Source organism: Pinus tabuliformis, chromosome 6 (assembly GCF_031772625.1).
Source record: "Pinus tabuliformis cultivar Carrire ecotype Pingquan chromosome 6, CPIR1, whole genome shotgun sequence".
NCBI classification, from domain to species: domain Eukaryota; kingdom Viridiplantae; phylum Streptophyta; class Pinopsida; order Pinales; family Pinaceae; genus Pinus; species Pinus tabuliformis.
Window position 1 is genome coordinate 89,340,591 of NC_142292.1, and position 11,937 is coordinate 89,352,527.

An 11,937-nucleotide genomic window follows, 5' to 3' on the forward strand; every position below is an offset into this window, starting at 1 on the left:
CTTTTATTCTTAGTAGGTTCTTGCTTTCCTCTTGACTTCCTTGCCGAGGTGAAATTTTCTTCCACCTCCAGAGCATCGACTTGGAGTTGATCTAAAGTGAGAGACTTCATTTCCCTTAGGGTAAAACCAAAGTTGGATTCAAAGTCTCCCAAAAAATCTACATGAGCAACAGCTAGAGGAGGCTTTATCTCACTAGGCAGGTTATTATACTGCTTATAGAACCTTTTTATAAATTCTGAAGTGTACTCTTTTGGCTTCTTCGCGTTAAACTCTTTGAGGAGGTACTCATGATTTCTCTTTTCACCCCATTTTTTTGTGAAAGAGTTTTCAAGTTCCTCCCAAGTAGTGATGGAGGCATTAGGTAGGGATTTAAACCATTTTATGGCTTCTCCATCAAGCGATTGTTTGAAGAGTCTTAGGACCGCATCCAATTGTTCTACATTTAGATTCTTAGAAAAGCACATAAGGTTTCAATGTGTATTTGTGTAGTGTTTTCATCCTCCCCATTGAACCTAGGTAGAATATTTAGGTAGTACTCAGGCATAGAACTTAGGGGCCGAGGTAAATAAAGAAGGGCATATTTATTCAACAAAAAATCCAGAACAACCATCTGGATTAATGGAGGGGGGTTAAGATTTTCTTGAGGAACTTGGGCCAAAACCATAGTGGTTGGAGTGGCTAACTGAAAGTAGGGTATGTAAAGGTATTAGGAGTAAATCGTAAGTAGTGAGTAATAATGGGTTGGGAGTTGGATGAGGAAGCTTCAAATAAGGATGAGATAGTAGCATAGTTAGTAGGAGTTTTCTCCTTCTAGAATTTCCTGAAAATTAATTTCTTTGGGTCATATACAAATGGGGTTTTCTACTGAGAGGTATCTGAGTGAGTGTGAGGTTGTTTAAAACCCAGGATGATAAATGATAATGGGGTTTGTGGAGTCACCAAGGTGATGTGGATGCAATCAAAACACCTTTGCTCACCTACATAAAGAGTGCTCAACTTGTTGTATCCTAGGGGGAAAACCCTTCAATACATTCCCCAAAAATGACGCCAGAAGATGTTGTTGCTCCTAGAGACAATCTCATATTTCTTACAAGACCAGTGCCTGGGCACATCTAGATTTTGTGTGTCTTGTATGATTCTCAGGAAAACAGAGACATCACACACACACACACACACACATATATTAAACAAAATGGGTTGGTTCATTCATCTAAATGAGTGTTGTACTATTCAACAAACCCCATTTTAATATATTATAAATTTACTATGAAATTTATTATACTAAAATAGGGACCCTTTAGTTTTAGAAAGCCTTTAATTTTTTTTATCTCTTTAAAAAAAAAAAAAAAAAAAAAAATTGACATAAAAAAAATTGTTAATAAAATCCTACAATCAAAGTTTAATACTTAGAATTTTTAATTAAAACCCAAGTATTAAACCTTGATTATCCAAAAAACCAAATTTTAAATAGCCCCCTAGACCAAGACTTATATACTTAGGCTTTAAAAAAGCTGAAGTATTTATAATATGGGTTATTTAAATAAAAAACAAAATAATTGGAGTTTTTAATTCCCAAATGTTAAATTCTTTTGCAAAGTTTCTAAAGGCTAGGACTTCCCGACATCACAAATAAACAAATTTATAAAAGGAAATACCCCTCCGCTAACTCCGAATTGAGAAATGTGATTAACCCTGAACCTGATGGCAAGATTAATACAATTCTATGATTCTCCCTGCATTCATGACCATCACAATAAACCACAGAACTTAAGTCTCATACCTTTACCAATTGTGAAATGTGATTAATCCCAGACCCGACGAGATTATAAAATCCATTCCATAAATCCCTGTGTTTGGAGTTGTCACGATTTCCAAAAGTCATACCCCATTATCTATGCTGATTTGCGATTGTGATTAAACTTGGACTTGATGGGATTATACATGCCAATCCATAAAATCTCGCGTCTGTAGGCTATCGTAAAAATCCAAAGGCCAAGAAATCCTCCCTTTCCTGATTATGATATGTGGTATAGCCAAACCCGCTAGGATTATTCACTCCAGTTCATAAATACCCCCACGTCCGGACAATCACAAGAATCATAGTCTTAATCCTTCCGCACCGCCAAGTTCAATTGCAATATGATGCCTCATACCGATTGCGATTGCGATTTGTGATAAGCCCCAGACCCGATAAAAATTACATGTCAAGTTATAAATTCCCCGCATTTGCAACTATCACGAATACCAAAGGATCATTGCTACCTGTCTCTTGCGTTATGTCGATTACGATTTTGCGATAAAACCCATTCTGCCATGTCATCTACCATGTCATCTACCACATCAGCAGTGATGTCAGATCCACATCACCCGCGACATCATCCTCCACATCATCACGCAGATTTCAAATAACAAATATTCGGGACTTAAACCATATTCCTTTGCTGCCACTCCTTAACACGAATTGCGATATAACCAAAGCCAAACTTATCTACTAAAATGAACGACCTAGATCTATCCACTCAGATAAACAACATATAATGGTTTTCGACCACCCTACGCTCAATTTTAACTTTCTCACGGGGGGGGTCTTAAGAGTGGTTTTCTCATCTAAGCCCTATCTCTACATGTAACTCCTCCATTCTTTCAGACTCCCCCCTTCATAAACCACTTACCACTTCAAACCCCCTTTGAATAAACCACTAAGCCTCCTGCATGTTTTGTGAATTGTGATAACACATCATTCTGCCATGTCATCTGCCACATCACCATGATGTCATCCCACACTTCACAATTCCAAGTCTTAAAAAGAAATAGTTTATAACATCACATCCACCTTTCCGAAATTCGATTGCAATATGTTTTAAGAAAGCCCCTTTTTTATTTTATTTAAGAATACTCTAGGCTTTAAAATGATTGTGATTATTCTGAGTTCTACCCCCGAGCTAAAAGTGGTTGTGATTTACATTAAAACAGTAAAGTCTAACTTGTCTTATCACATGAATCGCTCCTCATTCTTCCCCATGATGGTTGTATTCAGGATTTATTGCAACTCTACGTTTTTATTGATTTCCTGCAAAAGTGATTTGTTTTGAATAAAACTCACTTATCAGTTTCATTTATTTCTAGCTTATCGATTCTTTTTTTTCTTGTTCAGGTTCATGACAAAAGAGGACAACTGTGCTGACAAGTAGCAGTTCAGTTCAAACAGACAGACAAGCATCCAGATAATCCAATGGAACAAAAAAAACGGATGAAGACAACAAATCACATTCAGAAATTTCCACCAAAAACTATTTTCCTTTAAGCCTTGCTGAAGGGATATGTTTAAATTCCCTCAACGCTCTGCAAAATAGATTAAGTTGTTTTCTTCTATTTAAGCTTACTCATTGTATGAAATAAAGGTTTGAAATTTTATGAAGAAAGGCTTACGAAAGCTCACACTATTGTACTTTCACACTTTTCTCAATAGAATGAATGGAACATTGTTTAAGGAATTTTCCTAAAGAATTTTAAGAAGTTGCACTATTGTACTCTTGGAATCATCTTTGTGAGAAAGACTAAAGTACTACTATTTTTTTCTGATTTGAGAAATGTGCATCTGAGTTTGTACTATTACAACTATAGTTTAAAAAATATAAGTTCAAGCATTGTAAAATACTGTTGGAGACCAGAGCCAAAGAAATGCATTTAATAAAATGGTAATTTTAATACTATTGTTTTAAATACTAGCTTCATTTTATAATGGCAGGAATGTGTCATTTTATTCATATTTGTGCACTATTGTGGATATGAGTAATTTGTCTCAATCATATGCTATTATTTATCTCTTCTCTTATGTGTTGAATTTTTATTTCTGAGTAACTATTTTAGTTAGAAATATGTCTTTTAATATCGATTTAACAAATAATGATATGTTGTGAACTATTTCCTTTAATTATTCGAATTGTTGATTTAACAATCAATATCATTTTGTGAACTACTTCTTAAATGTTATCGTTTGATTATTTCAATTAAGAGGCCTCTTAATAGAATATGTTTTGGTATTCATAACGTCAATTAATTGAACTATTTTGTTAGGTTGATATTAATTATATACCAAACATATTTAAATCCAAAATCATTTAAATATCTTTCTCTCAGTTGGGTTAGATCTATATCTGCCTAATTGCGATAAGATTAGGATTTAGATCCTTTTTCTTGCATTTTAGAATTATTTTACATTTATATTAATTCTACATTTCTAGAAGCCCTCTTTTGAGGCAAAAAATTAGATTGGTTTGGTTGTTCCACAAAAAAAACTTAAGGATCATTCTTCTTACCTAATTAACTCGAAGAATTGATTTTATAGTCCTATTTATTAGCAATTAGAGATATATTTAGAGCTGATAGTGGTTGGGAGAAGGTAACCAGACCTAATTGGGCTAGTTGAAGCCACTATCCCAAATGGAAAAGGAGTTATTTTAAGGTCCAGACCGGATGGTTATCCCCAATGTGGCAACGATTTTCGAGGCCTCAACATTTTTGGCGCTAGAAGGAGGGCCCTTAATTAGTTATTTGTTTAAATTTTGTTATATCATTTTTAACTAATCATGGCTCCCATATGCATTCCTACACTTTGTCATGCATTCAGTTCACCTAAGTCTACACAAGGCATGCCCAAGATGCAAATCGAGTCCTTCTCACAGTTAAAGTTCGATGGTGAGTGTAATATTTCTGCATTAAATCATATTTCTGGTTTTGTTAATAGATGTAAATATTTTAATATAATCTTTGATAATGCGATCAGAAAGATTTTCACTCTCACATTCAGAGGATGGATCTACAAATGGTTCTTGGTGCTTCCTGAGAAGTTGATTCATTCATGGAAACAGTTTTGCGATGTATTTCTCAAAGAACATCAAAATTACAGTTGCAATAGTTTGTGTTTAGAATTAGATAATCTTTATGTGTATGATAATGAATCTTTAGTTGTTATTTATCATAGATTTTGGTAATTTTGTTATAGATTTAATTTAGATGATTTTCCTTCAATTGAAGATTTAATTGAGTGTTTCACTTCTCTTATTTCTTCCCATACTGAAAATAATGAATCAATTAATGAAGAACAAGACACATCTAATTCATTAACTAGTCTTGAATCACTAAATGATTTTATGGAACCTGAACCTGAAACTGTAATTGAATCACAACGTTCTTCTTTAGAAAATTTCAATTCTCATTTTCTTTTTGAAGATGCAATTGAAATTTTTTTTAATAACGCATGTGATCAATTAGTAGTTCCAATAAAATCCAATCTACAAGACTTAGAGAATGCTTAGAGAATAATCTCAATAATCCTTTTATTTTATTTTCTTTTCTTTCTGCAAGCGTGTTAAATATCTCAATATTGAATATCATCGAGATTTATTAAGTGAAAATGATGAATTGATTTCTCATAATCTTGAATATCAAAAATGATTTTGTTTCCAATTTAATTCAACATTTAGAAATTCATTCCAATAATTTTATCATTAGTCAATTTTAAATCTTGAGAGTGTTCTTCCTTCACAACATGCTTTTCCATCATCTCCTTTGGAAAGTTTTCATTCTTTAACAAATATTAATAATTTCTTTGATGATCCCATAGATATTTTCTTAGAGAATGCTTTCCAAAAGAGATGGTTTAATAACAGTTTAGTTTTAAATAAATTTATTTTTGTACATAATTTCAAATTAGATGTAAATAATAAATTTTGTTTTATTTCGGTTATTCTTATCATATTTTTACTAACATTTGACTTGTACATACATGTAGGTAACAAAATGAGAGAATGGTTACATTGGAAGTATGATTATACATAATCATGTTTCCTTGATTAAGTTAGAATTAGGAGAAAATTAGTTTAGATAAGATTTAATAAATAATGATTTTGAGTTAATTGCCTTGTATTGGAGAAAGTCATATCTTTCCAGTAATATTAAACGAAATTATTCAATGGTAAGTATCATATACTCACTTTCATTCATTTATTTACTTTTTAGATTTAGTTTTGTTTTCTTATTTTTTGCTCATGTGTAACTCTCTTTGGCAACCCTTCACAAGCATTTTCACACCTTCATCAAATCAAATTGCGAGCTCAAAGAAGAAGTAGTGATTTCATCGAATCAACCAAAATGGGGAAGTTCTAAACTGTAACCTTTTTCTTCAAAAGCATTACTCCGATTAGAAAATGGTTAAAACATTTTTTTTCAAAGTTTTGTTAAAAAAAAAAGATAAATAGAAAATTTCCTCATTCAAACTGAATTATTACTAAATGCTTTTAACTTTGCAAATTTGATTTATCTAGATTTTGACATAAGAAGGAACGTTTTCTTCATTATCTTTTTCTTGTTTTGTTAAGAAATTTTCATAAACAATTTTGTAAAGTTTCCTTTTAGATTTGGTTTTGAGTGATTTTGTCATCATACTTGTGAATGGTTATATCCTGAGAATTCAGTTATCATGTCACATTTTTTTTTGAAATAATAATGTTAAATGACATACTCATGGCATTTCATCAACATCTCTTGAAAACAATTTTATGATTTTTCAACTTGAAAGTAGGATTTTTTTAGTAAGTGGTTATGAAAATTGAAAATTAGATAAAAATTATTAGCTCTGAAATTTTTTTCATTAAGTTGTGAAATATTTAAAAACCTCAAAAATTATATCCTTTTACTCTAGTATCAGTAAAAAAAGGTTATCCTTAAAAAGTAAAGACCGTTTTATGACTAAAACACTTTCAACTTAGATTTTTCATACAAAACCCTTAAGGAGTCAACAATCCTCCCCATCCATTAAAAATGAAAATTTTTAGAGTGTAATGCTAAAATATAAAAATATAAAAAGATAAGAGATCTCATCTCGAGATTTCTTACCATGTTCTATTGACGGTGTTGAACTTGCCAACATTCAGGGGATCACCCCAGTATGAAGTCCCAACTAGACCTCACATCGTTTGGTGTGGGAGTCCCATCCGGTATGATGGCCTGATTTCCATTGTCTTAAGGATTTTCCTCAAATCTTGCTTGTCAGCACATGAGAATGGTCTTCTTTGCCTTCGAGAAGTGAGGTTCGTGTGCCTGGTGAGTGCTAGTGTACTCGTGTCAATGGTTCTTTCACTATAAAGGGAGAGGGTGAGAGTGAGTCCCAAGTTGGTTGGGATGTAGTCCCAATTCGGCTAGGAACACACAACACAACAGGACATGCATAGCTAGCCTGTTAGCATGCTTCTGAATTAAGCGAAAGTTATAAGACACATTGTTACACCATACATCACTAATTGTGAGTGTGGGGCATTGGAGCCACTACTTACTCCTCAAAGAAAAGATTACATACTCTCTTGGCTATGTGGGAGGAGCTAAGGTGAAAAGTCCTTTGCATGTGCAAATGATGGGGTATTTATAGCCAAGGGTGAAACTGACCCTTCTGGCTGTTCGACTACCCTCATGACCATTTGACTTCCATGACTTTTCAACTTACATGACTCTTTGTTCAAAAAGTGGGTCTCTTAGACTTCCACGTTACATCACATTGATTGACAACATAGCCCATAGTAGAGATGTGGGTAACATGACTCATGACATGACCTGACATGATAGTGTTGGTACATTCATGCTGCTGTTGGAGTGCATGTTGAGCTACAATGTTGTTGGGTGATGGATGTCTTCATGGTGTATCATAGATTCACCTCCGCATGGCGAAGTGCATAGAGTCTTTGATGGTCTTTTGTTTGCTTGATGAAGCTTTGGCATGTTGTTCCTTGCTTGCATGTTGGAAGGCTTGATAGTCTCATCTATTCATGAAGGTGCATGTTCGTTCGTTCATCTGTTGGTGAACACATCTTGCATGTTTTCTTGTCTGTTCTTCCACGAACACATCTTGTCATGATCATCCGTTCATGAGCACATCTCTTCGCATGCATCATTCATTCATTCGTTGGTGAGCATGTCCTTCTGCATGTACTCCCCTCATTCATCATCTTGCCATGTTTGTTGGTGTATCTCTACCTACAGTCACTCATGGTGAGATGACATCAAATCCAAAACCTCCTAGTCTGTCATGAAACATGGTCATTTTAAATGCATGTGACCGAGAGAGGCAGAAAATTTACAAAGTGGGATGATGGCTCCAGGCACTGCTCATGAAAACTGTGCAAGAGTCACTCAATGATGGAGATGGGTAATCTGAGTTGACTGTGATTGTCTATGAGGTTTGGTTCGGTTGGTGGGAAAATTTGAGTAAAATTTGGGAGGGAGAGTCCGGGCTACAAGAAGGCAAGGTAGGCAGGATTTGCACAGTTTCCAGAACGAGCAAGAAATAGCGGCTGGAAGGCCAAAATTGCGTAATTTTATGGAGGAACAGGCTGGGCTGTGAGGAGGGTCAGCAGGCAAGGATTGCACAGTTTTTTGGGAGGACTTGTTGTTACACTAAAAAATGTCACCATGACTATTTACAGTTAGTATGGCTCTATCAACAGTCATGCTATCCTCTTAGGCAAGTCTTATACCTCTGCTCTCCATGTCAAACTCCAAAAAGAGAGAAAGTCTTTATAAATGTATTTATCTCTGGGTACGCAGGTTCTCTCAACCTTACCTGCGGGTACGCACCCAATGTTCACAAAAGCTGCGTCTTTGGACGCTCTGTATGTAAAGGGGCAGGTGCGTCCCCCTGTAAAGGTCAAAATGCGCAAGTTTCATCTTTAAAAAGTTACTTGTGGTCATTTCTAGAGCATTCTAGAAGGTTGTTCAACGTGTATTGAGCGCCTCCAGATGGTTCATGCACCCCTACCAAAGAGGAACTTATCCCATCAATAAGGGAGCTATCCCATCCAAAGAGGGGATTATCCCATTGATGGTGGACCTGATTAACTTCCTCTTGAGCACTATAAATACAGGCATTGGGCCAGAAGGAGAGGAGGTTGGAAGCTATACATTTCTAAGGGTAAATGCTGCAGGAATTAGGACTCCCATTTAGAAGCTTGTGAGGAGAGATTGCCATCTTTGCTTGTTCTATTTGGAAGTGGGTGAGCTTTGTCAAAGTAAAGGAGAACTCTTGATGGACCCTGGGAGGGACTTGCACAACACCAAGGCTCAGGTTGTATTTGTTCCTTTTGTTACCTATTAATGCAAATGAGTCCATTCTTCTCAATAACTTGTTATTTATGAGTTGTTTCATGTACTCCTTGGTCTATGTGTTAAATATGTTTTATTCTATGAGATTATCAAGTGCTATTTAATCGTTTGTTTGTTAGTGAATGCAGGTTTCAAAGTGAAGGAGGAGCTCATCCAGATCAGCGGAGCTGGACTGCTACAACAGCATTGGACTACAGGTAGGATCTAAACACTTGATTTCTTATATAGTAAATGCATGTTTAGAGAAGGATTGCTCTTGTTTGTCTTGTTTGTCACTAGAGAGTCTTAGGCTCCTAGGGAGGTTGGTTGTGTCCGCACAATCGACTCTTTCCGCCTGACAAATTGGCGACTCCACTGGGGACTCCATTGATGTGAAAGTCTTTTCCTTTGTATGGACTTTGTTCTGAGAAAATTGGTTTATTTTTCTGGTTTTTGGCTCTGTGACTTTGTTTTTGGGTGGGCTAGCTTAGGGTTAGTTTCATTTTAGTTTTTCTTGAATTTTCCAGTAGGACGCACCCTCTGAGTGTTGCACAGTGCGTCCCTGCACGCACTGTTGCTGTGTGCACAGAGCGGGCCCGCACCTGGTTTAACTGGTTGCCTGCGTCCCCTGCTTAAATTTGAGAAAATTCCATTTTTTGCATTTTTTCTCTTAGATTTTGCTTTTTCTTAGTTTTTACTGCCCAGATTCATTAGTCTCTTGTCAAAGATCTTCACCTGAACTTGTTTCGATAGCATTGAGTGTTTTAGTGGATTTCATAGAAGTTTAAGCCCTAGGGTTTGATTTTTGAGTAGGTCTTGTAGTGATTTTGGCGGTAGAAGTTGTCAAGCCTTAGATCTCTCTAGTTTTGTCAGCATTCTTAGAAGTCAGACCTGTCATAAAGTCTACCTGTGAGAGCAAATACCTTTGATTGGTCTCTTGGGAAAATTTCGAAGTGCTTGTTGATTGAGTATTGAATTCCATTTTACAAAAAGAACAAAAAGATTTGAGTTTTGTTTTGACTAGTCTTTTGATTCTGCATTAGCTGGTCCTTGATTTGATTTTGGTCAAGTAAAACAACCTGGAATCATCTTTGTAGGCTTTTGCCTCGTTAGGTTTGCTTAGAGTAATTTCCTTTTTGATTTTCTTGTGAGTGAAGTTTTCATAGATCTTATAGCTTTTAAGATTGATTTTCGTTAAAATAGATTTATATGCTTTATTAAAAAGAGAAAATACAAAAACATCTCCTTTGAAAAGTTTTGTTTCAAGTAGCTTTGAAGAATTTTGAAAGAAAAAGAGTTTTTTCGTGCACGTAAGGAGTGGTCATGTTTGTATGCTTGGAAAGATAAAGAGAATTGTTTCTTTGATTGTCTTTACTAAGAAAGTTGTTTTCTATAAAATTTGCATCTCTCAACTCTCTTAGTTAAGAATTTCATTGAAAAGAGAAAAATAGCGTAAATCATCTTAGGTGCATCTTTGTAGTGGTTTGAGTCGAGTCTACACACCATTGGTTTCACTTCCGCTACCTTTTGTCTTTAAGAAAAACCATAAAATTAACGCTTAAAGTAAAATCGACGTAGTAACTTTTATTTACTAGGGCTCTGAAACACCAATTTAGATCAGGCTAGTGTCTTGGAGTAGGTGAGTAATTAACTCTCCAAGACAACAAAACCAAACAAGTAGCTTATCTTGTGATAGAATAAATCCAATTGTCTCATTTGTACTCTGGGAAAGCTCCTCTTAAAGGAGAAGCACGAGCTCGTGTCCGAACCAGTGAGGGGATCAATCCCCCCTCGTTGGGAACGACGCCAGACACGCACGTATTACAAACGGTAAACCTAGGATTAACCATTGTCGAGGAACCAGGGGTCACTTGTCGGTAAACCTTGGATTATTATCAAGGAACCGGCAAGGGGATTGAGCTTGATACTCTGCCCTTGCGTGCTGTCGGAGTGTAGACTGTTCCCCCAGGTGCATTTGTTGCGGTTGGTAACCTTAGTGACCATTATCTTTAGGATTCTACCGAGGTGACGGTGGAGGGAAGATCCCACTATACCTGGAGCAGACGTCGGCTAGACTCACTTGGATTTTCCGGGGGGTTCACTTCACTCGAGACGGTTAAAGTGGAGGAACTTGTGCCGGTCTATTCATTAAGCAGGTTGCCGGGGTAACTGTTCCACCCGCCACTTCTGTACTGAATCCGGCGATGTTGGGCTTCATCACCAACTAGCGTTTTCGGTCTGGAAGGCTACTGTTTGTGCTTGGTTTGACGCCCTAGATTCTTTAGGCGTGTGATTCAAATTTGTTTGGTTCTTTAGAGACTTTAGGTGGTTTGATTTGAGATTTTACTTTGTTTTCGTGTGTAGTAGTTAAAAGTTTTTAGCTGTGGCGGAATTACCGAGACAGTCCCGTAGACTTCGGGGCCAGTCTCCTGAAGTTGTTTCTGTGGCCGAATTGTTGAGACGATCTCGTAGACTCAGGGGATCACCTCCTCGAGACGACCCCGGTAATCTAGAAGGTTTAAAGGTCCTTGTAACTCTTCCTAGTGGCAGTAGAGTAGTTTCACCTGAAGAAGGAGAGTCTTCCTTGGTAGTCCATTCAGATTACCAAGGCTTAGAGGCAGGTTATAATCCCGAAGCTGTTACAGTTTCTGAGCTTGTTGGTAGTTTTTCGTCTGCTAGTGATACAGGCGAAGAACCTGAAATATCTGAACCTGTTACTCCGACTTCTAGTGTTCCAGATTCACCGAGAATAGAACGAGTTATCACCGAAAATCTTCCTACTGGTTTGATTGCTATTGAAGAACT